This window comes from Leopardus geoffroyi, chromosome C2 (genome assembly GCF_018350155.1).
Source record: "Leopardus geoffroyi isolate Oge1 chromosome C2, O.geoffroyi_Oge1_pat1.0, whole genome shotgun sequence".
Lineage (NCBI taxonomy): Eukaryota > Metazoa > Chordata > Mammalia > Carnivora > Felidae > Leopardus > Leopardus geoffroyi.
Window position 1 is genome coordinate 41,782,713 of NC_059333.1, and position 26,371 is coordinate 41,809,083.

Below are 26,371 nucleotides of genomic sequence, written 5' to 3' on the forward strand. Positions count from 1 at the left end.
ACAGAAGGGCAAAGGCCGTAAGGGGGGAAACAGGAGGCCAGTTCACCAGGTGCAGAGTAGGGAGGGTGTGGAGGGTTGTAAGAAAAGTAACCTAGGTAAGTATGAGTAAAGCCTTGTATCCATGGTCTACTTCTGCTTTTATTCTGAGTGAATCAGAGCCATCGAAGCCTTTGAACAGAAGAGGCACATCGTCCAATTTATGTTCACTCTGGCTGCTGTGTTGGAATTTAGCTGTGTGTGGGCAGAAGTAAACACAGAGCAACCAGTTAGGTTTCTAATAATACGATCAAGAGATCACGGAGTCTTGGAATGTGGTGGCAGCAGTGTGGGTGGTGAGAACTGGTACAGTACGGGCTATATTTTTGAGTTGAAAGAATTTGCTGCTGCTTTGGAACTAAGATGACAGAAAAACAAGTTGTCAGGATGTCTCCAGGGTGTCTGGTCTTAGCAAGGGAAAATGTCATTTACTCAAACAGGTGACTGCCAGTGTAGCAGGTTTGAGGAAGCTCATCAAATTATATGGTATTTTGGGGGGTCATATTTAAGCCCTGGGCTTCAGTGAGGTAATGAAGGAAGGGTGTCTGAACAAAGCAGAGGTAATGTGCAAGAACTGAGCCTTGATTCAGTCCAATATTAAGAGATTATGCATATGAGCAAGTAAAAGCTCCTTTTTTCTCACTCCACTCTCCTGACCCTCTTAATCTCTGTCACATGTTCTTGTTTTCTTAGTGACTCTTATCTATACCTGAAAATGTCATATTTGGGTTTTTTTTATTTGTATATTTTGAGAGAGAGAGAGAGAGAGAGAGAGAGAGACAGAGACAGAGAGGGCGAAACAGAGAGAGATCGAGAGCATGAGCGCACATTCGAGAGTCCCAAGCAGGATCTGTGTTGTCAGTACAGAGCCTGACATGGGGCTGGATCTCGTAAACTGTGAGATCATAACCAGAGCCGAAATCAAGAGCCGGATGCTCCACCAACTGAGCCACCCAGGCACTCTCTTATTAAAACTGAATAAAAATGAATTTTACTTGATAACATCTTGTTGCGCCCACTGGAGTGTAAGCTTTGTAAGAGCAGGCAGATGATCTACTTTATTGAGCAAACCTGATTCATGGGGAACCCTCTAAAAAATATTTATTTGTTGAAAGGAAGAACTTTTTAATTTATGCTTGGTTTTTAACACGAAAAAAGAAAACATAGTTGCAGAACAATTAACAGAAAAACAGTAACTAACATTTATTGAGTTCCAGGCACAGTTCCCACTCTTTATATGTAATAAAGCCTTTTAAAGTGCAGAACAGTCCTGGAGGGCAAGTGCTATTGTTATCCTCATTTTACTGATAAGAAAACTGAGGCCTGGCCATCTAAATACCTAGCCAAAGGTTATATGAAGCGTGGTAAGAAAATTAAAATTCTAAACCAAGGAAACCTGGCTCTCAGAGGTAAAAAAAACAAAAACAAAACAAAACAAAACAAAACAAAACCCTTTTATCATTATATTGATGCTTTGCAATAGAAGGGAGTGATAATGGTAAGGTCAGTAAGAGTGACATTTATAGGGTTGGTTGCTGCTTGAGGGCTGACCCAATTAAGGGAGGGTGTGATGTCAGCTAAATAGAAGAGAGAACTGTCACTATCTGGAATAACTATAACATTCTGGGAATATATATTTTATAGGTAAACAAGTTTATTAAACATCCCTGCCAAAACCCTAAGGACAAAAGAAAGGAGTTAAAGAAGGGTGAACAAACATATTTAGTTCAGCATTAAAAGTTTTTTAGAAACAGAACATTTTCATAAAAGACCACTGAGGTCAACACCCTTATTTACGGATAGAGAAATAGGAGATTCCCAAGATTACAAGGTTGATTCTGACCCAAATTGGAATCAATTATCTTGAATCCTGCCTCAGCCATTTCTTCTCCTCACTCAAGGTTCTCCCTAGGTAGAGCATTGACTTTGATTTTTTCTTAAAAATTGAAGAAAAATACACCAAATGGTTTATTTTCCCTATTTTTTCTGACAACTAAATATATATCTAAATATGGTAATATAACTCAGATTACTATTCCAGTTCCGTAGAGATATGACTACTTGATAAGAAAACACACCAGAATTTATTTTTTAAAGGAAAAATAACCTAAGATGTGCATGCTTCCTAACAAAAGATGACTTACCAAGGGCTACAAAAGAATACCATTTTTTATAAAAAATTTGTTCAGTGTTTATCTATAATAGTTACCGTGGTAAAAAGCAATTTCTTACATACATAGTCAAAGTTGTATATTCAGGCTAGGGTATATATGCATTTGTCTTTTTAATATAATACTCTCTGAGAGCAGAACATCTTTCTAAATGGATGTGTCATACCATTACTTGGTAAGACATGAATGATTACAGCCTTAAACTGGCAATATGCCTTCCTGACACAAATATAGGACTATGATGCTGTATAATGTTGACATTTATAGCCACTTTCATAGACTTTATCTCGAATCCTTGAGTGGATACAGAGTATATGGCATATCTATTTTAAAGTGCCTGTGTGTGGACAAGCACAGTAACTATTATGTGATGAAAAGTGTTATAGACTTCACTGTCCCATTACTGTGGGTTATTTTAGAACTATTGTGAATACAGACTTGAGTCAATCCTTCTGTGCTAATGGCAAATGGTGACTATAACCTAGCAATGTTCTCAGGTGACAAACCCAACCAAGGGTCCATATAATTAGTATGATAATAAATATTGTTTATGTAAACCTTGGACATTACTAGTTATATTAAACTCAAAAGCATCATAATCATTACATAAATGATATTGCCTTTCCTCAGTGTTACAGAAAGGCGAGACATGGCTTAGAAAATTTTCAGAATAATTAAAGTTTAAACCTCAAAATATAAAGCATTTTTATTTAATCTAAAATTGATGGGATTACTTCTTTCTCTTAAATGTTCTGAAGATATATTCACCTTAGTTGATGGCAAAGTTTTACGAATGGATGTATTAATTACGATATGACAGTCGTTAGAGTAACAGGAAATAGTAATATACCACCTACTATGTGAAGGACGAGGCTTTTGCATATATTAGCCTCTGTAGTCATCAGAATAACCCCATGAGGTAACTCGTATTATTACCTCTGTATTACCTGCTAAGGAACTGAAACAGAAAAGTGAGTTGACATGCTCCTTGTCACAGAGCTAGTACGTGGTATCTAGCCGACTATCATCAGGGGGCACGGAGGTGTATAGACCTTAACTTTTGTGTATCAGAACTTCTTTAGTGTGGGGTGTGGGTTGGTAGAGAGAGCCTGATGCTTGGTTCTGCCTTCTATTCTTTATTCCCAGTGACAGCTGAGACTGCTAATCAAGTTGCCTTATAGATGGCTAAATTTGGGATTAAAGTTGGTACTAAAAATTAATGATTTCACAATTTACTCCTGAGGGTGTTCTATGATAAAGGAGAAAAATTATATGTTGTATGTTAAAGTTATCCATCCTTTATAGTGGGATCCTAGAGCAGACGGACTGTGCCAGGCAAGTTTGAGAATCTGAACCAATTTTTAGTTTGTTGAATTTGTCTGAGATATATATGGTATACAGATATATAGTATGCATAGATATATAGATATGTAGATATGTAGTATATAGATATATATTAATATATATTTAAATGTTTTATTTATAGAACCTCATGTCAGAAGTTACAACTTTATCTAATTTTCTGAATTCTTCTCAGTGACAGTTTAACAATGGGAGTTTTTGTGCATGTATTCATGCAAGGGGATGACATGAAGAGACACATCTACCTGTCCATTTTAGTTTTAACACGGCATGATGAATTTGTTTTCACTGTTACTGTTAGATGTAGAAGTCAAGGGAAAACTAGTAGCAGTCATTCCTTGATAAAAGGATTTGCAAGTAACTTCTATTTTTTTTAGAGTTACTAGGTGTATTTTATAACTGAAATAAGTTAAATTCAGACCCCTATGTGTTGATGTAATGTTATGGGTATTTTGTTTGTAATGTATCTTTAACGGCAGATTTGAGGAAAGACCTATGGATAACAAGATTCCACTGAGTTGAATGGTGTGTGACTAGGTTTCTTCCCTACCATACTCTCCTTGCTAGGATGGCTGGCTTTGTGCCTTTTTCTTTTTCTTTTTTTTTTAAGTTTATTTATATATTTTGAGAGAGAGAGAGCATGGAAGAGCAGGGGAGGGGCAGAGAGAGGGACAGAGAGAGAATCCCAAGCAAGCTCCGCACTGCCAGTGCAGAGCCTGATGCAAGGCTCGAACCCACAAACCAGGAGATAATGACCTGAGCCAAAATCAAGAGTCGGACGCTTAACCAACTGAGCCACCCAGGCGCCCCTGTGTCTTTTTCTCTAAACCTGATTTGTGGTTCGCATAATGTAGGGCTCATCACTAGCACTGTCTAATTAATTAATGAGTGAAGACAGATCCCCACGTCCCGCTTAAGCATTTTCGCATGCTATGGTCATGAGTGAGTCACTGAACCTCTTGCATCCTTCGTACCATCATTTATATAATGTGAGAGCTGGCCTGGACTTACCTCCCCGTCCTTGTGTACTTTGATTTCAGGATTTTATAGGTAAGATTATATATCTAAGAAATAACTATAAGTGACGCACAATTCAGCTGTGCATATTTTCATTCTTACTTTGCATTGTGGAGGAAAAGAAGTTTGCAAAAAAAGTTTCAGTATTTTATTTAACAATATTCTCTAAAAATCATGTCAGAGAGAGAGAGAGCATGCACATGAGAGAGTGAACATTTGCATCAGTTTTATAAATTAACACTTGATTTAGGCCAATCTTCCATAATAATAAAAAGATGAGAAGAGATGAAAGTTATTTACAAGAGTCTTGAGTAATAAAATCAATAGAAGAAGGCAGATATAAGATAACTTATGGTCAATTGTAGGTACTTAAGACTGAAGAATTATTACCAAATCGCTGAGGACCTTCAAGTGTGATGTTGCATGAGATTACGTGTAAGGATCATTTGCTCCATTTTATGACTCTGTCACTTAAAAGATCAGAACTTTCCACCCTGTGAGGCTAGAAGTTTGGCCTGGTTTATGGGACATGTGCCAGCTGGCCAGGATAAATGAAAAGATCTGCTTCCTCAATGAACTTCTGATAATGTATGATCCTCAGTCTACTTTTTAAAGAGGATTAATCTGAATGTAAGGTACCACCAATGCCTGGGGAACAGAGATGAATGTAAATTATCTGGCAATCAAATTAATATTGAGTTAACAAACTCTCACGTTCTAGTGCCAATAAGATTTTGGACTCAATGGGCTAGTAAGCCTAATTATTTCTATGGTTTGAAAAAAGGCAGTAGAAAAACAATTATTTTCAGAAATCCCTTTAATAATGAATAAAGGATTATTTTATTGGGAGGTTCAGGAAGGCACTTACAAGAATTAATTTACTTTAGCTTTACATGAAACTTAGAATTCTAACACATATTGCCACATTCCCTAAAATGCCCTGCTTTCAGAAGCTATTTATGAACACAATATTTCGTTTTTCAAATGTATTACTAAAGTTTCTACAAAGTCTCCATATTTAGCTTAATTCTTTCTAATCTTGCTCTCTCCCTTTTACACATGGTTGCTGAAATTTATTCCAAATTTCAAAAATCTCTGAACTGACTACAGATTTGTGCACGAGACTTTTTTAAGGACTTGTTTCTTTTGGATGAATACCAAAAAGGGGACTGGCTGCATCATGTGGTATTTAAGCTTTTAAGAAGGTGCCAGAATGTTTTCCAAAGTGCTTGAAACGTATTCTATTTCTGGTAGGAGTAGATGAGAATTCCAGTTCACATCCTTGTCAACCCTTGGTATGGTCAGTCTTTTGTCATAGGTGCATATTTGTTACCTTGTTGTAGTTTTGATTTGCATTTCCATTAAGGTAAAGATGTTGAGCATCTTTTCATGTGCTTATTTCCCATCTATATATATTCTTCTGTGAAGTGTGTGTTTAAATATTTTATCCTTTTGGGAGAATTGGGGATTACACCATAGAGGACCTGAGTTCTTTGTATATACTCAACACAATTCTTTCATCAGGTGTTTGACTTACAGATATTTTCTCTCAGTCTGTGGTTTAATGCTTCTCATTCTCTTCATAGTGTCTTTTGAAGAGATGAGTTTTAAATTTTGATCAAGTCCCATTTATCAATTTATTCTTTTATCAATTGTGCTTTTGCTGTCACAGCTAAGAAATCTTTGCCTATCATAGGAGTTGGCAATTTTTTTTTTTACTTAAAGGGCCAGATGTAAATGGTTTGGGCTTTTTATCCACACAGCTTCTGCCTCACTAACCATTTCTGTGCTTGTGGTGTGAAAGCTGCTACAAAAAAAGTATAAATGAATGGATGTGGTTGTATTCCAACAATTATTTACTGAAATTTGAATTTCACATATTTTATCTGTTATGAAATACTATTCTTCTTTTTAAAGTTTATTCAATCCTTTAAATTCATTAAAAAATATTCTTAGATCACACGACATAGAAACATAGGTAGGGGGTCAAATTTGGCCTATGGACTGACCGTAGGTTGCCAACTTGTTCCTAACACAAGGTCACAATGATTTTCTTTTGTGCTTACTTCTAGAAGTTTTATGCATATTTTTTTCAGTAGGTCTATGATTCATTTGAATTTATTTTTGAATGTGATACAAATTTTGGATTGAAGTTCTTTTTTTTTTTTTTTGCAAATGGCTGTCTGATTGTCTCAAAACATCTATACTTTCTCCACTAATTTGCCTTTTGCCTTTCTAGAGAATCATTTTTCACGTATTTGTGAGTGTACTGCTGAATTCCTTTCTGTTCTTTTGACCTATTTGCCTATCTTAACACCAACAACACAACATCTTGAATTAAGTCTTGAAATCACAAGTGTTAGCTCTCTAACTTTGTTCTTTTCAGATCTGAATTATTTAATAGATATATGACGATTTAGGTTATCTCTTCTTTTTTGAGTGAACTTTATCTCTCAGGGAAATTTTCAATGTCATCTAAATTGTCAAATTTATTGGAATAAAATTTTTCACAATAGCCACTTACCGTTATATTTCTATACTATATAATCTGTAGTAATGTCATTTCTCTTATTCCTGATATCTGTAATTTGTGATTTTTCCTTTATTCTTCCATTTTCAATTTCACCGATCTTCTCAAAGATCTATCTTTTGATTCCATTGATATTCTCCATCCCTTTGTTTTCTATTTTATCAAATTATGTTGTGATCTTATTTTCTTTCCTCAGCTTATTTTTAATTTAATCTGCCCTTCTTTTTCATCTTCTTCTTCCTTTTCTTCTTCCCATTCTTATTCTTATTTTGTTGTATTTCCATGGGCAAGCTGAGGTCATTGATTTAAGACTTTTCTTTTTTAATATCGATACTTTGTGTTATAAATTATCTCTAAGTACTGCTTTATTGGCACTGTCTAAATCCTAATATGTTATATTTTCATTTTCATTCAGTTTAAAATGCTTTCTAATTTACATTTGTATTTCCTCTTTGAACTAAGTTTTATTACAGTGTTATTATTTAATTTCCAGTATTTGGGTATTTTGTTCAGAAGTCTTTCTGTTACTGATTATGAACTTAATTCAGTTTTGGTCTCAAAAAAATTTGTGTCACTTAAATCTTTTAAAACTTATTTAGGCTTGTTTTATGCCCCCAAACATGATCTATCTTATAAATGTTTTGTGTGACCATAAGGAAGGTATGTAATATGAGTGGAGTGTTCTATTGTCAATTAGTTCAAGTTGGTTGACTGTGTTGGCCAAGTCTTTTCTACCTTTACTGATTTTCTCCAAACTTGTTCTGCCAGTTATTGAGAGATAGGTATTGAAATCTCCACCCACTAATATGTATTTGTCTGTTTTTCCTTGCAGTTCTTTATTTTTTTTCTTCATGCAACTCTGTCTTCATGTGTATAAATAAGCATGTATGTGATTGTGTCTTCCTGATTAATTCACAGCTTTATCACTTTGAGATGAATTTTATCCTATCAATATTCTTTATTCTGAAATCCCACCTGTCTGACTTAATAAAATCATTCAGCTTTCTTTTTTCCAGTTTTAGAATATTATATCTCTTCCATCCTTTTACTTTTAACCTATATGTGTCTATATTGAGCATACAGTTTTGTCTTGCTTTTAAATCTAACTTAACAATTTCTGCCTTTTATTGGGCTGTTTAGACTATTCTTACTGTGATTATTGATAGGTTTAAGTCATTACCTTGCTATTTGTTTTTTGTTCTCTGTTCCTTTTTTCTTTGTTTTCTTGTTTTTTGTTCCTTTGGGTTAAACAAGTATATTTTTATGATTCTATTTTATTTCCTTTGTTAGTTAATCAAATTCTCACTCTTTTATTTTTGGTTCTTTTTTAGTGTTTTGGGAGGGTTATTATGTATATTTTTAGCTTATCATAGCCCACCTTTAAATGATATTATGCAATTTCGTGTATAGTATGACAATCTTGTAGTAGTATACTTCCTTTTCTACCCCCCTAGGCTTTAAGCATTATTTTACCTTTATACATAGACTGTAAATCTAATAATACATTGTTCATATTTTAGTTTAAAAATCCAGTTATAGGGGCACCCGGGTGGCTCAGTTGGTTAAGCCTCCAACTCTTGATTTTGGCTCAGGTCACGATCTCATGGTTTGTGAATTTGAGTAACGTGTCTGCACTATAAGTGCAGATCCTGCCTGGAATTCTCTCTCTGTCTCCCTCTCACTCTGACTCTTTCATTTGTTTGCATGCATGTGCATGCACACACACTCTCTCAAAATTAAATAAATAAACTTAAAAAATCCAATTGTATTTTCGAAAAATTAAGATATTTACAACTCTTGTATAATTACCAGTGTAGTTACTAATGCTGTTATCTTTAGTTCTTTATGTAAATCAATATTGCTATCTAGTATCATTTTCTTTCTTCCTGAACGATTCCCATCAACATTTCTTGTTGTTGAAATTTGCTGGTGATAAATCCTTCACCTTTGGTTGACTGAAAAAGTTTATCTACCCTTCTGTTTTGAAAGATACTTTGCTGAGAATAGAATTTTAATATTCTATTTTTTTCTTTCAATATTTTAGAGATGTTTTTCCACCATTCTTATTCTATGATGAGAAATATATTGTGATAGTTATTTCCTTTTATGTGAGGTGTCACATCTGTGATTGCTTTTCAGATTGGCTCCATTATGGTTTGGAACAATTTGTTTATGAAGTGCCTTGGTGGAGTTTTCTTTGTCTTGGGAGTGGGATTTATTAATCTTAGATCTGTGGGTTTTTAGTTTTTGTCAAAGTTTGGAAAAAATTCAATTATTATTTTTTTCAATATTCCCCCATTGGGAGCTCCAATTACACATATATCAGGCCAATTAAAGTAGGCCTTAAGTTCATGGGTGCTCTTCACTTTTTAAATTGTTTTTCTTTGTATTCTTCATTTTAGGTAGTTTCTATTGCCATGCCTTCAAGCTCATGAATCTTTTTCATTATAACATTTGTGCTGCTACCAATCCAGTTTAGTGTAGTTTTTATATAAGATGTTATAATTTTTTAATGTAATTTCGACACCCAACATAGGGCTCGAGCTCACAACCCTGAGAAAAAATCTCACATCCTCTATAGACTGAGCCAGCTGGGCGGCTGTAATATTTATCTTTAGAAATTTATTTGGATCCTTTTTATATCCTTCCTTGTGTATTTAACTTTTTGAATACATGGAATATAGTTTTAATAACACTGCTAATGTCCATGCCTACTAATTTTAACATCTATGACAGTTCTGGGTTGATTTTGATTGATCGATTTTCCTCTTCAATATGAGTTGTGTTTTTCTACATGCTTGTAATTTTTTTTGGAGGGGGGTGCCAATCATTGTGATTTTCACCTTCTTGAGTGGGAAGTATTTTTGTATCCCTGTAATTATTCTTGAACCTTTTTTACGGGACACAGTTAAGTTATTGAGAAATAGTATGATCCTTGTAAATTTTGCTTTTAAGATTTGTTATGTGGAATCAGAGCAGTATTACACCAGCAGTTGAGTATTCCTCCCGATTGACGCAAGACACTTCTATGTACTGTACCTAATGTTCCATGAATCTTGAGGTTTTTCAATTTGGCTGGTGGGAGCAAGCATTTCTGAGTCTTGTGGGAGCACCAACCACGAAGCCTCCAATCCTTTTGCGTAGTTCTTTCCCTGGCCTCAAGAGGGTTTTCTCACACACGGGCTGCTCAGTACTCTGCTGGAAGCTGAAGAAGCATCTTTCACAGATGCCCTTCATCTCTGTCTATGCAGTTGTCTCCTCTCTGGTATTCTTTCCTGAGAACTCTGGTCTGTCTGGTTTCCCTGGAATTTCAGCTTCACCTCCTGAAATCAGGGAGTTTCCTGAGCTGCTCTGTCCTGCTTCCTCCTCCTTGTGTTGTAGCCTGGGAAATCTGAAGGCAGTAAGATGTTACATTGTAGTGTTCATCCAATCTATTTACCTTTTCTTGAGGATCACTGTTTTTGTTCCCTGATATTCAGTGATTTAAAAACTACTCTTTCATATTTTTTTGTTCCTTGTTTTGTTTTTTCTTCTAATATGGTAAATCCCTGGTATTCTATCTTGGTCAGGAGTTAAGGATTGAGTTTTGTTATGTATTAGTCTCTTAAAATAGTTATTTGTATTTTAAAATTAAGTATCAGAGGTATTGAGAAAGGCATAAAAGCTTATAAAATAATGTCTGCTACAGATGCTTAAAATGAATAAAAAGTATGGGGTGTAGGTCAGTTAAATATTATAGAACAAATTAAAACAATATATAATTAGCCACTAACTGGTTTGTAAGCACAAGAGTTCAACATTGTAAGAATTTGCTGAGGATTATGCATTTAGAGACTCCTACATAGACAAAGTGTAGTGTTGGTAAGTTTTCTGAGGCTGGTATATTCATTTGGAGAAAGTCTTTCCATGTAGGTAAACACCGCCTATTAGAAGTGTGTTGTGATAAATGATTAAAGAAGAGATAATTTTAAGTAAGAGGGTAATAAAAGATGATAATATGTTTGAAAAGTATATAAATTCTAGTTTTTAGAAACTCTGAGTTTGTTATTTTGTATAAAGGCAGCAATAAACAATTAAAATTGTGGAACAAGTTTATAATAGGATGCTCACATTTTGAACAAGAATAATCAGGATGAAGTGACAGGGAAACAAATATTAGAGAAAATAGTAAGAAACTTATCTAAACAAAATTAATAAGTTGGTTGTATGGATGAAAAGAAACGACAGGAAAAGGATTACATATAAATTGGCAGTAGTTGGTGATTGATGATTGTATGCAGGAAAGAAAAAGGAAAATTTCTAAGATAACTGACATTTAGATAAAAGAGCATTATGAAACTATCAACAGAAAGTGAAACATCAGCAGAGCTTAGTGTGGAAAGCTAAAACTAAAATGAACCAAAGAAAAGTAATCATAGTAGCATAAAATAATAATAAATAGAAATACTTATTAAATGTACAATATGTGCAGGCACTATGCAAAATTCTGTACCTGGACTATCTCATTCAATCATCACAGCATTGTTATAAGCTTTATGAGTGTCTGCAATTTACAAATGAGGATATTGATCTGAGACTTATGCTCAAGGTGATAGCAAGAAGTGGCAGGGTCAGGATTTGAATCTCAATATATCCAGCTCCAGAACCTGGTTTCTTATTATCAGTAATTACCATTAAAATGGTGTAGGCATAGCTTTAAAGAAAATATTTTGTGCAGGAGTCTGGCTAACACTGTATGCCAAACAGTAAAATATAATTGATTTGCGAAATATCTAGCCTTAAATATCAATTCTGATAGCACTATGTAGCAACTACTCTCATAGTTTTGCCTACCGACATTCTGAGAAGGTATGACAACCGAAATAACTACAGGTTTCTGTATCACTTACATCAGTTTTTCTTTTGGACATAAGATTATTTTATTTTTGTTGTCACACTATGTTTTCCCCTAAGCCCAACAAAGAAAGAATTTAAAACAGTAGTGCTAGTATTTACCAGGACTTGAACCACAATAGATTTATGCCTTGGATAATTGTGATTACTTCATTTTGTTTATTGTGTAGCTACTCAGTAAATCTTCTAATTGACAGGAACTATTAAAGTCTCAAGACCAAGATGTCTTGTCTTTCCCCCATTGGATGATATTCTTTCTATCAGGAAGGTAGTATTTATTCCAACTCATTTATTTTTCTGTAATAGAAGCGGTAAAAGAACATCAATATAAACTATTCTTGGAACTCATTTAACGTTATCAATATATGTAAAGTTAGATGTACTGACAAAACTGCATACTCAGGGATACAAGCTAAGAAGCAAAGAGAAAATGGTAGGACTGAAATACTTAATACATACTGTGTGTCCAGACACCATGCTAAACAGTTCTGTTTAGATGATCTCATTGAATACTTTCAACAATTATCTCCGTTGTCTGAAATTTGCCCTGTGTCACTCAGGTAATAAGATTTGGAGCCAGATTTCAACCTTCCCTGTCTGACTTCAGAGCTCAGGTTTTTAGCCGCAATGCCACACTGCTCTGTCCTAAGATATACTGAGTCAATATAGCGTCTGCCATTTATTTTAATAAAGGAAATCCTGCGTGGCAAAGCCAATTCCTTAAAAGTGAAATGTCTCAAAACGTAGAGCCTAAGTCTTCTTACCACACTGCCATGCCTGTTCTCCAGAGACTTCTGAGTATCTTTCTGCTCCTTCACTTTTAAGTTATGTTATATGTGAGACCTGTTTATAAAGTAGTGTGTCTGATCCTTCTGTGAAGGTACCAAGTCATACCTTCAGAACCTATGACCCATTCTTTAAATAAATACAATAGCAACACATTTTGATTCCTCCCCCTGCCCCCAGATAAATTGAACTTCTTGTCTAAGCTGAATTTTCATAGTTGTTAAGAATTATCCAGAGTCAAACCTGGTGGGTAAAATGAATTACCAAATAAGAAAGGCCATTTAGGGATAAAAAGAAAAGAAGAGAAGAAAATGAATCACGGATTTAAAACACTTAGGAAAAATTTCTCATGTGGCTCATAAAGTGTCTCTTGTGACAATGTCAAAAAAGAGTTTTCAAAAATGTTTTGAGTTTCAGCTGTATTGTAGGGTAAATGTTCATTCTTCTCAATTTTCCACTTTTAAGCTGCCACGATTATTTGGAGTGATATATTGTGAGATATTTTTGATAGAAACATTTGATAATGTCACTTTTAGTAATAAAACATATCTTCAGTCTTAAAAGAGATTTTACTGAGCTTACTTTGAACAAAGACTAGCACATTACCACACACAAGGGATTAATAAATGTCACTCTTAGTAATAAAATTGGGTTTCATATTAATTAAACCGAGTCATAGGATACCTTGATTTACATATTTAAATATTTTCATCTCCCCATGCTTGTGGCTTGAATATAGCAACTATATTCAAGGAATAGTTACAGTCATGTAAATCCTAATGCATTTCAGTAAATATAAATTGTGTGAATTGTGAGTTAAATGTAAAATACCACAGGATACTTATTTAGAGTTGAAATTATAATCTTTTCCACAAATTTCCATGAACGAGGATATATTTTTTTTTCCTAAGAAGCTCAACATAACAGAACATACCCTGGATTGTTAATCTAGGATATTATATTGGTGTTGATAAGCTCTGTAAGAGTAAGTATATGATGTATTAGAACACATCGGGGGTGTAAGGAACTGAAACAAAATGTGATGTGGCTGTTTTGTGAACATTGGTCTTTTTAACTTTGGGTGTATTCAAAACTCTGACTACTTCGCCACTTTAGAAAAACTTTACTTACACCAATGAAAGAATCTTGTCTGGACAATTCAAACAAACAAACAAACAAACAAATACATAAAACACATGTCATGTTAGGGAATGCCATTGCCTCAGCTTTTTCATTTTATTTTCCCCAAAGTTGCGTCATCTGTAATTAAAAGAGCAATCTATTTAGTCCTTACTCTAAAGTCAATCATATTCATGCTGTCACATAATTTTAAATTGTAGTGCTGAATAAAATCCTTCTATACGATGACACGATTTTTCCTCCTTCTAATTCCTTTGCCTGCTATTGATCACCTTTTTATCTACTTTATAAAAGCCTCTCTTTATTCTAGTTGATATAATGGAACAAAAGGGATCCTAACGTTTAGCTTGCTTTGTGGGAGGTACAAAAGCCTTTTATTCCATATCCATTTGAGGAGTTTGACTCTATGCTAACTCAGTACAAGTTGAGAATAAGGCACTGAGTAGGTGGGAATGATTAGAGAATTGCAGTCAGAAGCAAAGTGGTGAAAGACGTTGTGTGGGAATGAAGAATACCATATGGGATTCATTTCATGTGTATATCATGGCTGCTTATTTTTCTAATATCCTTCTCCCCACATGTTTTAAGATATCTGCAAATCTTCAGAATGTCTTTATGTTCTCTGAATTTAGAGCCATAGTGGTTCCCTACTTGCTTAATCCTCTCCTAAAGTATAGCTCCTTATTATTGCTCTTCTATATAGGTCTCTCGTTCTAAAGGACATTAGAATTTCAAAAACAATATCGTATGGTCCAATAACAGTATTTATGACAGGATTATGTAAAGTAGCATTTGAACTTATTCTTTTCCCCTTCCTTTTTTTCAAACTGTATCTTGACTTTTAAAATAATGTTGACTGATGGTGTTTACCCTGCACATGTTTTCTCTCTGTTTTTTTCCATTCGTGATACCTATCGTTGCTCTTTTCTGTCTCTGTTCACTGTTGTCTTCAAAAGCTTCTTTCCCGTGCCAGTTTTTAAAAATATTTTCTCTTTAATTCAAAAGGATGATCTTAAAATAAACCTTAATATCTGGAAAAGGGGAAGAAAGAAAGCAAGGAAGGGAAAAGGAAGAAAGGAAAGGTGAAAGGAAGGAAGAAAGCCAGGGCAGGAGAGAGATAAGGAGGGGATAATTTATTACATTGGAACTGGTTGTCATGCATTCTTATTACTCGTATACATATGTCTATAAATATCAGTTCCTTTACAAAAATGTGAAGGAGCAAGTTAGTCCACATTAAAAATGATACTTGAGAGATATTTTGATTATTGGGGAACATTTCAAACAGATAGCCATCTCGTGTTGTTTTTATTAGTCTCTGTAATATATTCAGGAGACTAAAAATAAAGCCAACTATTTTTTTATGGTCTGAAAAAAAATAGGCTTCTTACACCAGGAAGAAAAACAAAAAGTTTAGTGCAGAAAACTTTTGCCACTCGCAAATAGTTCAGATAGGCCTTTGTGTAACTCTGTGCTTTTTTGTCTAAAGTCACCAAGGGGAGTTCGAACTTGCTGTCTCTTTATGTATTTCACTAAATGAGACCTGATGCAGAACTGCTTTTCTTCTCTGTGCCTAGTTTCAAACCGTTGAACACCTTTATTTTCTTTTACACTGACAATCTGTTGAAACTCACAACTAAGACAACTTCCAGTTCCTGTAGTAACCATAGAACCTGCTTTGCTACTCACTTGGATGTAAATGTAAAGGTGGTTGGATCTTTGGATCAAGCCGTGGCTTTTGATAAAATTTTCATCACCAGCACTTCACCAGACTTAGTCTGTTAGTGACAAACTCCCCACTTCCTGTCTAGTCCAGTGTGGGCTGTATTTTTGAGGTCTGATTTTAGCCCCTGTTACCCTTCTACCATCTATTCTTAAGACAGACACGAGGATGTTTTCAAATTGGCCAGTTCATTTTCCCCTCTGCCCCATACCCTCCATGGATTCCCCATTTATTTAAGATAGAAGCCAGAATTCTTATACTGGCTTTGAATTCCATACATAATTTGACTTTCGGGACTCATCTCCCCCATCAGTTCCACCACACTGGACACATTGGACTCCCTAAAGTTCCTGAACTATATCCTCATCCTAGGGCCCTTGTCCTGGCTGGTTTTAGTCCAGGAAAAGTTTTTCTAGGTATCTGCATGAGAAACGTCCTTACCTCCATGAAGTATTTGCTCACATCCATGACAAGCTGACTGCTCTATTTAAAATATTCCTCTCACACGCTTCTTAACTTTCTTAACTTCCCATATTATTTTTTTTTCATTTTAATTACTGTTGTATCTAACAGAAAACATAATATACATATTCATTATATTCCTGACTTATTGTCTGTTTCCTTTCTCTCTCTCCCCTTTCCTTCCCTGCTGTTCAGTGCACAATACAATGTCAACTCCAAGAGGGCAGGGTTATTTGTTTTGTTTCCTGATGAATCTTAAGCACCTTGAAAAGTTCATGGAACACTGTTACCACTCAATAAATATTTGATGAATTTATAACTGTAAGTGTTTCCAAAAGTGTCATTAGGTTAATGAACATCCTACTTGGAGGTCGATCTTCTCTAGTTGCATGTTTAAAACTTCTTGAAAATTTCATTTCTCGGGGTGCCTGGCTGTCTCAGTCAGTTAAGTGCCTGACTTCGGCTCAGGTCACAGTTAGTGCGTTTGAGCCCTGCATCAGGCTCTGTGCTGTGCTGACAGCTCAGAGCCTGGAGCCTGCTTTGGATTCCGTGTCTCCTTTTCTCTCTGCCCCTCGTCCTCTCACACTCTGTCTCTCTCTGTCTCTCAAAAATAAACAAACATTAAAAATTTTTAGGGCGCCTGGGTGGCGCAGTCGGTTAAGCGTCCGACTTCAGCCAGGTCACGATCTCGCGGTCCGTGAGTTCGAGCCCCGCGTCGGGCTCTGGGCTGATGGCTCAGAGCCTGGAGCCTGTTTCCGATTCTGTGTCTCCCTCTCTCTCTGCCCCTCCCCCGTTCATGCTCTGTCTCTCTCTGTCCCAAAAATAAATAAACGTTGAAAAAAAAAATTTTTTTAAAGGAAATTTAAAAAATGAAAATTTCATTTCTGACTATTTAAAACTGCATTGCTTAACAAGTTTAATATGGAGCATCCCTCTCTTTTGCGTCAGGAATCATTTTTATTTATTTTATTTTTTGTATTTGAGGTTTTTTTTTAATGTTTAATTTTTTTGAGGGAGAGACAGAACGTGAGCAGGAGAAGCACAGAGTGAGAGGGAGACACAGAATCTGCAACAGGTTCCAGCCTCTGAGCTGTCAGCAGAGTGGGACAGGGGGCTCAACTCTTGTGAGATCATGACCTGAGCTGAAGTCAGATGCTTAACCGAATGAGCCACCCACATGCCCCAGGAATCATTTTTAGTTTAAGAACTATCCCATATCCCATATATACTTGCAATACTTCCCATTTTCTCACACCTTTTTTTTTGTTTGTTTTATTATCTTTTTTTTCTTACTGTGTTAATCATCTTCCCATTCTGAATATCTATTTTAGTCCTCTCTGTGATTTTATAATTTTCAACATAATGAGCTGTTTAGCACAGCACATGAACATTGCTATAGTTTAAAATAAGACGTAAAGGCTAAGAAAAGTATTACTTTGAATGACAGATTATACCACCTATTAATAGAGGATAAAGTTGACATGTTGTAATTCTAGTTTTATTCTGTGAAAATTTGTAAATAATTTTAAAGTTTGTAAGTACAGGCCATTCCTTTTTGAACCCATCATATAAGGTAGAGGAAAGATTATTAGATTGGTATTTAGAAAATCATAAATAAATATTTCCCAGTGTTACTACTTTCTCATTGTGTAACATGAATAGGCCACTTCACATTTCTGAAACCTACTCTTTAATATCTGTTTACTTTTGAAATTCACTCATTCTACTATATATTTGGGATTCTTGATTGTTAGATGGGAAACTGTAATGTGTCTTTACTGACCTTAGTGTTTGCACCGTTGTCCATGCTGATCATATCAACTCTTTGGCTGCTCCCACTTTCAGATCTGTGCTTTCCTGGATTTGCCTCCTTTCTCCTCACAATGTATGTTCAGTCAGATTGGTTTACTCTATTTTACAGTGCAGAGAATAAACCTTTGTGAAAACAACTTGCTTTTGTTATTCTAACAAATTAGCAATAAAGTACCAAGTTAAATGCCATGTAGAACAAAAGTAATTTTTCATGGAAAGCTGTATTTCCTAAAAGGGGAACCATGGATGCAAAAATAAGAGACTACTATGATGTGGAGCTATTACTGCTACAGTCATTTGGTACCTTGGCAGATGTAGCTGTACAATAGTCCTTGTCATTGTCCTCACCATCACCCTCATCGTCACCAGTATTCTTTATGTACTTACTCTGTTTTAGGAGAAATTCTAAGCATTCTACAGTTAATAGTGATTAATCTCAATAATCATAGTATGAGAGAGGTAGTGGTTTGGTCCCCGTTATACAGGTGAAAACTGGAGGCACAAAGAGGTTACGTCATCTGTTTAAGGTGACAGAATTTATAAACGGCAAAGCCAAAATTCTAACTGAAGTGTTCAAACACATTTTTCTCAATTACTTTATTATTTTTATTTTATTTTATCATATCCATTGGACTCTAGGCAGAGTATGTAAGTCACCTCATGACAATTAACTCTACTGAAATTATCATGAAAGCAGAAGTTGAGGTTGTTAGATGACACCATGAATATTTGTGGTTACCATAGACTTCGTGTTAGCGCTGGCTTTCAGAAAATTTAATTTTCCTACTTCAACCATCTTAACAAAGTATTCCAGAAAGTACTTAAGTGACCATATTAAAGTTCTAAATGACAAATTATAGTGGAATTTTGGGTTAGACCTCTGGGAAACAAAGATATGGGCCGTATAATGGCAGTAAAATTAATGTTATAAAATTCAGGTCTGATAGATTATCAGACTGGCTTTTCCAGGTCGGTTCACCTAAGCTCAGTCTAGCCATTCATTCATAGCAAATTGTGAGTAATCCTCAGAAAAGCCCCATGGGTTTGCATCTGTTTGGTCCTGACTATGCTGTGGTTTGGCTAGGCTGAAAGCCGAGAGTAGAGATCTGTGTTGTCCATACTTGTCAGGTGATACTTGCCAACTGGGAAATTTGTCCTCTTCAGTTCGATCCAATCCTTTCTCGATGAAGCACTTTCAAGGGCCTCTTTGGTTAGGAATAAAGAAAACTTCAAATTTGAAAAATTCTCATATTAAGGTATTTGTTTGTTCCTCTCACATTTCAAAACATTAGACCTATATTTGTAACTTCAAATTTAAAGAACAGTAGTTTGACATTATATTTTGTGTTAATGTCTGTGCACTAGTGTAAGTGACTACATTTTCGTAGGTGTCAGGAAGTTTGATGAATTTCAGTTTTCCTGATGCATAGATTTTTTAAAGTGTCTTCTTTACGTTTACATTGTACCTGAGATTGTTTAAACCTAGAGACACTAAAATCACCATCATCATCTCCATCATCATCATCATCATAATCATCATCATCTAGCATAATCATGGAAAAACAAAAAAATCCTGAAATTATCTTGAATGTTTCTAGAAGGGGAACATTCTTGACCAGTTTTGGGGTAGCCTTGGGGTTTTCAAGTGCAGAATCTTAGCACACACACACAAAACAAAACAGAACAAAACAAAACAAAACAAACTAATGATGACCAAAGAAAACAAAACCACCAAATAAAGTATTAGAAATTTAAATATTGTGATGGACTATAGCATCTAGCAGTTATTGGAATTTAAGAGTGACTCCATAGAATGTAATCATTAAAAACATCGATTGCCTGAATCATCCAATGAAGTCTTGGTAATTCTTAAATATTATTAGCCCCAATTAAGCAACCACCAAGTATTTGTTGAGTATGCATTATATGTTTGGTCTTGAGTTAAACTGTGAAATGTATTAAGAAGGATAATATAGCGTTAAATCACTTTTATCCAAGATCTAACTGCACAACGGTAAAGAAAAAGACCTACACGTGAAAAGTATTAGATAACAAAACTACATATAAGTAAAGGTAAAGTACATGGTACAGTTTGTAAATAAAACATTCCATATGTATATGTATATATATGTATATACATATACATAAATATATATACGCACATACACTGTATATGTGTATGTGTGTATATACATATATAGAGAGAGACTTAGTGATGGATATATACTACAAAAAAAGAAAGAGCAAAAGCAGTTTGACAAAGAGCATCAGTGCTAACTAGGGTCATCAAACATGAGAAGTAAACAGAAGCTTAATAGAGGAAGCTTGCTATGACCTGGAGTAGAGGGAGGGACACGCAATGGAGAAAATGTGGAGCCCTGATGCAGGAAGCAACTGAGAATGTTGAAGTGAAGGTTAAACTAAAAGTCCTAACTGAAATAGTAGAAAACAGGTGAGAAGGGAACCAATTATTTATCGACTATAGTTAAGGAGTGATGTTTGAACTTTGCCAGTAATTTGCAACTATAGATTTTGAGCTGAGAAGTGACGTTCAACTCAGCAAACATTATGAAGCACACCTTGGTCATAGTTGGCTGCAGGGGGTGAGAGTGAGGTATTGAGATTTGCAGAGTGGTGAAGAGGCTTGTGTAAAAGGAGCTGGGAATAATGATCTGAATACAACTCAGTAATTCTGTGTCAATAATAATAGTTAATTAGGAAGTTTAATATTGTGGGGTGCCTGGATGGCTCAGTCAGTTAAGTATCTGATTCTTGATTTCAGCTCAGGTCATGATCTCATGGTTTGTGGCATCGAGCCCCACATCAGGTTCTGTGCTGAGAGTGTGGAGCCTGCTTAGGATTCTCTGTCTCCCTCTGTCTCTGCCCCTCCCCTGTGCATATGCGTTCTCTCTATATATCTCAAAATAAATAAACAAACATTTTTAAACAAAGAAGGTTAATATTGAATGCATATGTAAAACAGATTAAGTGGCAAAGGCAATGGGTTAAGGAAGATATTCAATCTTTTTTTGAATACCTTTTCATATGAATGATCACCAGTCCCTAATCACTATATTTAGGAGGCAAACAGAAAAATTCTTAGCAATATTTGAGAAGTTGGAGAGTAAAAAGACAGTAAAATATTTGAGAAAATTCTTAGAAATTTTTGAGACATTAGTAAAAAAAAAAAGATGTCTCAACATTGTAGACTGCAAGAAAGTAAAGAAGAAACCCCTTGAGGTTTAACAATTGAAGGATTGGTCTTGCCTTTTATCCCAATTGTTCCCATTAAACTGGTAAAAGTTGGAGAGTTAATGGGCATAAGAAAGTAGAAACAGGAGAGGATACCCTTTCCATAATTGTTTGGGAAACAAAATTAATAGTTACTTCAGCATGGAGAAGGGGACTATGAGAGGATATTCTTTTGTTTGTTTTGGTCAGAAAAGGAGCGTCTTGAGCTCATCTATAAACCACTGGAGGAGAGGCTAATGAATATGAGCAATCATAATTGGTAATATCTAACATGGGTGACGTTGTGAGAATCACATGCAGGTGGAGGGAGTATGAGAGAGAGAAGTACTAATTGTTAGTGTTAGACTCTCAAAGTCATGAGGTTTTTTTGGTGAAGAGCGCCACACATTTCCAGCCTCCTGCCCTGCACATGTACACACACACACACACACACACACACACACACATGCACACACACAGAGCCCCACGTCTGTCTGGGCCTTTAATAACCTATTGCTCGTATTCAGAGCACTAATCCTGTAGCTTAGTCTTTATTGTTAATGTTATTTTAATTCGTTTATTTGATAGCCTTCAAATAAGAACACTTTCAGTTTTAGTGCCAAGCCTGGGTTTCCCGTGTCATCAGGAATTTAAGTCAAACTTCTAAATGTTTTTAGTAAGTAACTGAATACAGACTTACAGGTCTTGAGAGATATTTGGGTCCATCCTTCCTGTCTTCTTTCTACACAGTAAAATACCTCCATACACACAAATATTCTGTTTCATATCACTCTCAAATCCCGTGGTTTTTGTCACTATAAGTTCCACATCTTGTGTATTAAATAAAGCTCAGCAAAACTGGACTCATTACTTCAGAATGAAGATTCTTATAGCAAGTCACATCTCTGATGGAAAACCCACAGGGTGATCTTCACAAGCCTTAAATTCTCTGTTCTAAGTAGAAAGTGGCACAATTTCTACAATGTCCACAGACTGTCTCACAGTAGAGTTTTTAATGAGCTGATATCTGTACAACCCGTTGAGCAGTTCAAACCAGGGTTCTTTATATATATAGCAGATCTATAAAAGTAAAGGACAAGTAAGTAGAAAAGCATATTAGATCATGAGGGCACTAATTTTAAGGGATAGGAAAAATATAGAATATAACAACTTTAAAGAAAAAGTAAAAATTGAAGAGACTCTCACAATTATCTCTATAAATGCACAGAATAATGTCAGACTGCTTTGGGAAAATTATGAAATGCTTTCATAAAAAAGTCTTAGTGTTCAATAGTGTTTCTAAGCTGTAGAATTTTATTGATAAATAATTTAACTTAAAAGCACTTTGGGGAGATGTACTTTAGCTTAAATTATTTTAGTTCCTCCATTTCTTGATATAAACTAACTTTTTTTTTGCATTTTTTTCATATTCTGGATCTTACCGCAATATCCAAAAACCTTACTTATTCACCTCTCCAAAAGGCAGGAACACATTCTGCTAAATAAAACACCTATTAATTAATAATGAACTCCTGGAAATCAGTAAATAAAATAAATCTCCCAGCAATGCATCACTGTTAAGACTTGTTAGCTGTTTGAATATAAGACCTAGATAATTTAGTTGGACTGCTGATGTGTTAATAAATATATTAAGTATCAACATAGTAAAAAAGCAAATTTTAGTGTTTTGGAGATATCTTAGCCTGTAATTGTTTTGTTTGTTTTGTTTTATAAGCATAGAGATTAGCAGCACAGTCTTTAAAACAAAACGCCTGGATTCTTATCCATTTCCTGGCTAGTTATTTCACTTATCTATACTTGGTTTTATCCCCTTTATCATGGAGCTCATAATGATACTGATATAAAGGATTATAGTGAACCTTAAATAAAATGTCAGGAAGATACCTGACAAATAGTAAGTATTCTATGAATGATCATTCCTGTTATTTAATAGTTTCTCTCTTTTTTTTCTTTTAATGAGAAAATACATAATGATCCTCCCGATATAGAAAAAAAAGGAAAGAAAGAAAAAGAAAAAGAAAATGTATTTCAGATTCTGGATTGCAAAGAGAAAAAAATATAAAATGAAAGAATTTAACTTCAACACATTTTCCTTTGTTCCCCTAACTATTAACCTTGACAAAGGAGTGCTGACATTTTGGAGAAATGGACTTTATGGTGAATATTACCTTTTCTTTGTTCTTACTTTTGACATTTTACCGTGTCAACCAACAATCTAAGTGAAACCATGCAAACATTGGTGTCCAAAATGGAACAAAAGGTGATATTGGGATTTGAGTAACAGAGACAGATTTTAAAATTCCGCATTTTGTTTCCATGTGTATCATTCACTTAGGCTGGAAAGAAACAAATCATAATCATAATTGAGTCAAGGCATTTTCAGAATTTTCAGATGTGCTCAAGTTCAATGTTCTCTTTAGTGCGAGCCAAAAGACCCGATGGATTTAGGAGAATCATGGTCCAAGCCATTAAGTGTCTCTTAAAATTCATGTTTATTGTTCTGATTTAGTGAATATGGATTGTCTTTCTTCACCAAATGCCAACTCTGGAATTGTTTATTATCTACTTTATTAATACTTCCAAAAGGTTCTTTGACCTCAGAGTATTCTTCCTTGGCACAGGCACTTGTATTTTCAACACTTCATCGCTGGCAGTGCAACTTAGAACATTTTCCATGTAATGTCTGAAAATATTCTGGGACTTGTTGTCAGATGTGGAATTGGCAAGAATAGTGAAGAGTGGCTTTGGGGATGGTACAACTTAGGCATAATTTTGTGGAGAAAAAGAGGGACAGAGAGACACGAAAAATGAAAAGAAAATCCTTAAAGTAAATTAAAGGACAATTAAAGTTATAGAAGTGGAAGTGTGAAATCTGTGTGGCTTCTCACAGTCTTGGCACCTCACTTCCTGTGGTCAGCCAATTCCTCCACAAAGGTTTTTTTGGTTTACTTGTTTCAGGCCTTTGGTCACATATATTTCTGACCTGTGGTAACAACAAAATCAACATGCAATGTGGTGTCAGCATCTTATGTGGCGTCCTCCGCTGCCCTCCCAAGTCATAGAGATGAAGGCTGTGTGCGTGCTGAAAGGCCAGGGCTGTGTGGAGGACACTGTCCATTTCGTGCAGAAAAAAAAATGGGCCTGTTATGGTATCAGGAGCCATTACAGGACTGACCAAAGGCGAGTATGGATTCCACGTCCATCAACCTGCAGGTAACACACAAGGCTACACCAGTGCAGGTCCTCACTTTGATCCTCTGTTAAAAAAAAACATGGTGAACCAAAGGATCAGGAGAGAAGCGTTAGGGACCTGGGTAATGTGATTTCTGGCAAAGATGGCGGGGCCAGTGTGTCTATGGAAGTTTCTCTGATTGCACTGTCAGGAGACCATTCCGTCACTGGCCACACCGTGGAGGTCCGTGAAAAATCAGATGGCTTGGGCAAAGGTGGAAGCGAAGAAAGTACACAAACAGGAAATGCTGGCCATCGTTTAGCTTGCCGTGCAGTTGGTATCTCCAAGTAAATATTCCCTGTATTCCCTAGAACATCGTCTGAGTCCTAGTAACTCATATGTTATCTTGCTAGTTGTAGAAATTTAACTTGAAAAACATTAAACACTGTAACCCTAAAAGTGTAATTTTTGTGACTTTTTAATTGCTTTAGGTACCTGTAATGAGAACTGATTTATGATCACTTAGAAGATCTGTATAATTTTATAAAACTCAGACTCAGTTAAAAATATCTCTTTCAATGATCTCTGTATTTTACCAGACTTAATAATCATATATGGGCATTAAAAGTAATTGTCTGAATTTCTTTACTTCTCAGTCAAGCCCGCAATAAACAAATACACCATATGGCTCTGTATTTTGAACCTATTAAAGTATCTAAAATTTTTTTTTTCAACGTTTATTTATTTTTGGGACAGAGAGAGACAGAGCATGAACGGGGGAGGGGCAGAGAGAGAGGGAGACACAGAATCGGAAACAGGCTCCAGGCTCTGAGCCATCAGCCCAGAGCCCGACGCGGGGCTCGAACTCACAGACCGCGAGATCTGACCTGAGCTGAAAGTCGGACGCTTAACGGACTGAGCCACCCAGGCGCCCCAAACCTATTAAAGTATCTAAATTGAGGCTCTAAGAAAAAAATCACCGTGTAAACTCTTTGCTGAAGGACTTACAATAAGGCTTATAATAATGCTCATCGTGTCTATTTATTAATAAGTCTCACAAATCCTAAGAAAACTTCTAAGAAATTGGAGATGGTGTATTTTAGAGACAACCTGAAATCTGAAAGTTCATTCACAGTTACACAATAACTTGTTTTTAAATTTTTGTAATGTTTTATTTATTTTTGAGAGAAAGAGACAGCGCGAGCAGGGGAGGGGCAGAGAGAGACGGAGGGTTAGAGAGAGAGGGAGACACAGAATCCGAAGCGGGCTTCAGTCTCTGAGCTGTCAATGCAGAGCCCTAGGCAGAGCTCGAACTCACGAACCATGAGATCACGATCTGAGCTGAAGCTGGACGCTTAACTGACTGAGCCACCCAGGTGCCCCCACAATAACTTGTTTTTATAGAGTCCTTAGGGTTTTCTGTATAAACAATCATGTAGTCTGTGAATAAAAACAGTTTTAAGTATTCATTTCTAAATTTATGTTTCTCCTTTAAATTTTACCAATATGTGTTTTATGTTTCTCTGTTATATTTTTAGATCCAGCTACATTTATAAGTGTATTTTCTTCCCACCGTGTTGATGTTGTTTTATGTCTCTCCTTATTTCTAATAACATTGATTTCCTTTAAGTTTGTTTTGTCTGATGTTCATATAGCTACTCCAATTCTCTCATGCTATTATTTGCATGCTGTATCTTCTTCTATCTTTTCACTTCCAACTTATTTTTGATTTTGAATTTAAAGTGTATGTTTTATAGATAGTATATAATCGAATCTTGCTTCTCTGACCCAATTTCACTGACTCTGCCATATGTGTGGAGTGTTTCATTCTTTCATGTTTAATGTAAAAGTTAATACGTTTGGCTCTAGGTGTGCCGTTTGCTACTTCTTTTCTGTTTCTCTGAGTGCTTTTTCTTTCCCCTTCTGTTTCTCCTTTAATCTTTTCTGGTTCTGTTATACCATGATTTTGATACAACAATTCATTTACGCATCATTTTGATTCCTCTCTTAATTTT

The 26,371-nt window shown here is 35.4% G+C and overlaps 1 protein-coding gene and 1 pseudogene across 3 annotated transcripts in view; both read left to right on the top strand.

The window, feature by feature from the left end:
* EPHA3 (EPH receptor A3) overlaps positions 1 to 26,371 on the top strand; it is a 357,381-nt gene that overhangs the window by 172,958 nt on the left and 158,052 nt on the right. The window lies entirely within an intron of this gene.
* LOC123610756 lies at positions 24,246 to 25,026 on the top strand (annotated as a pseudogene).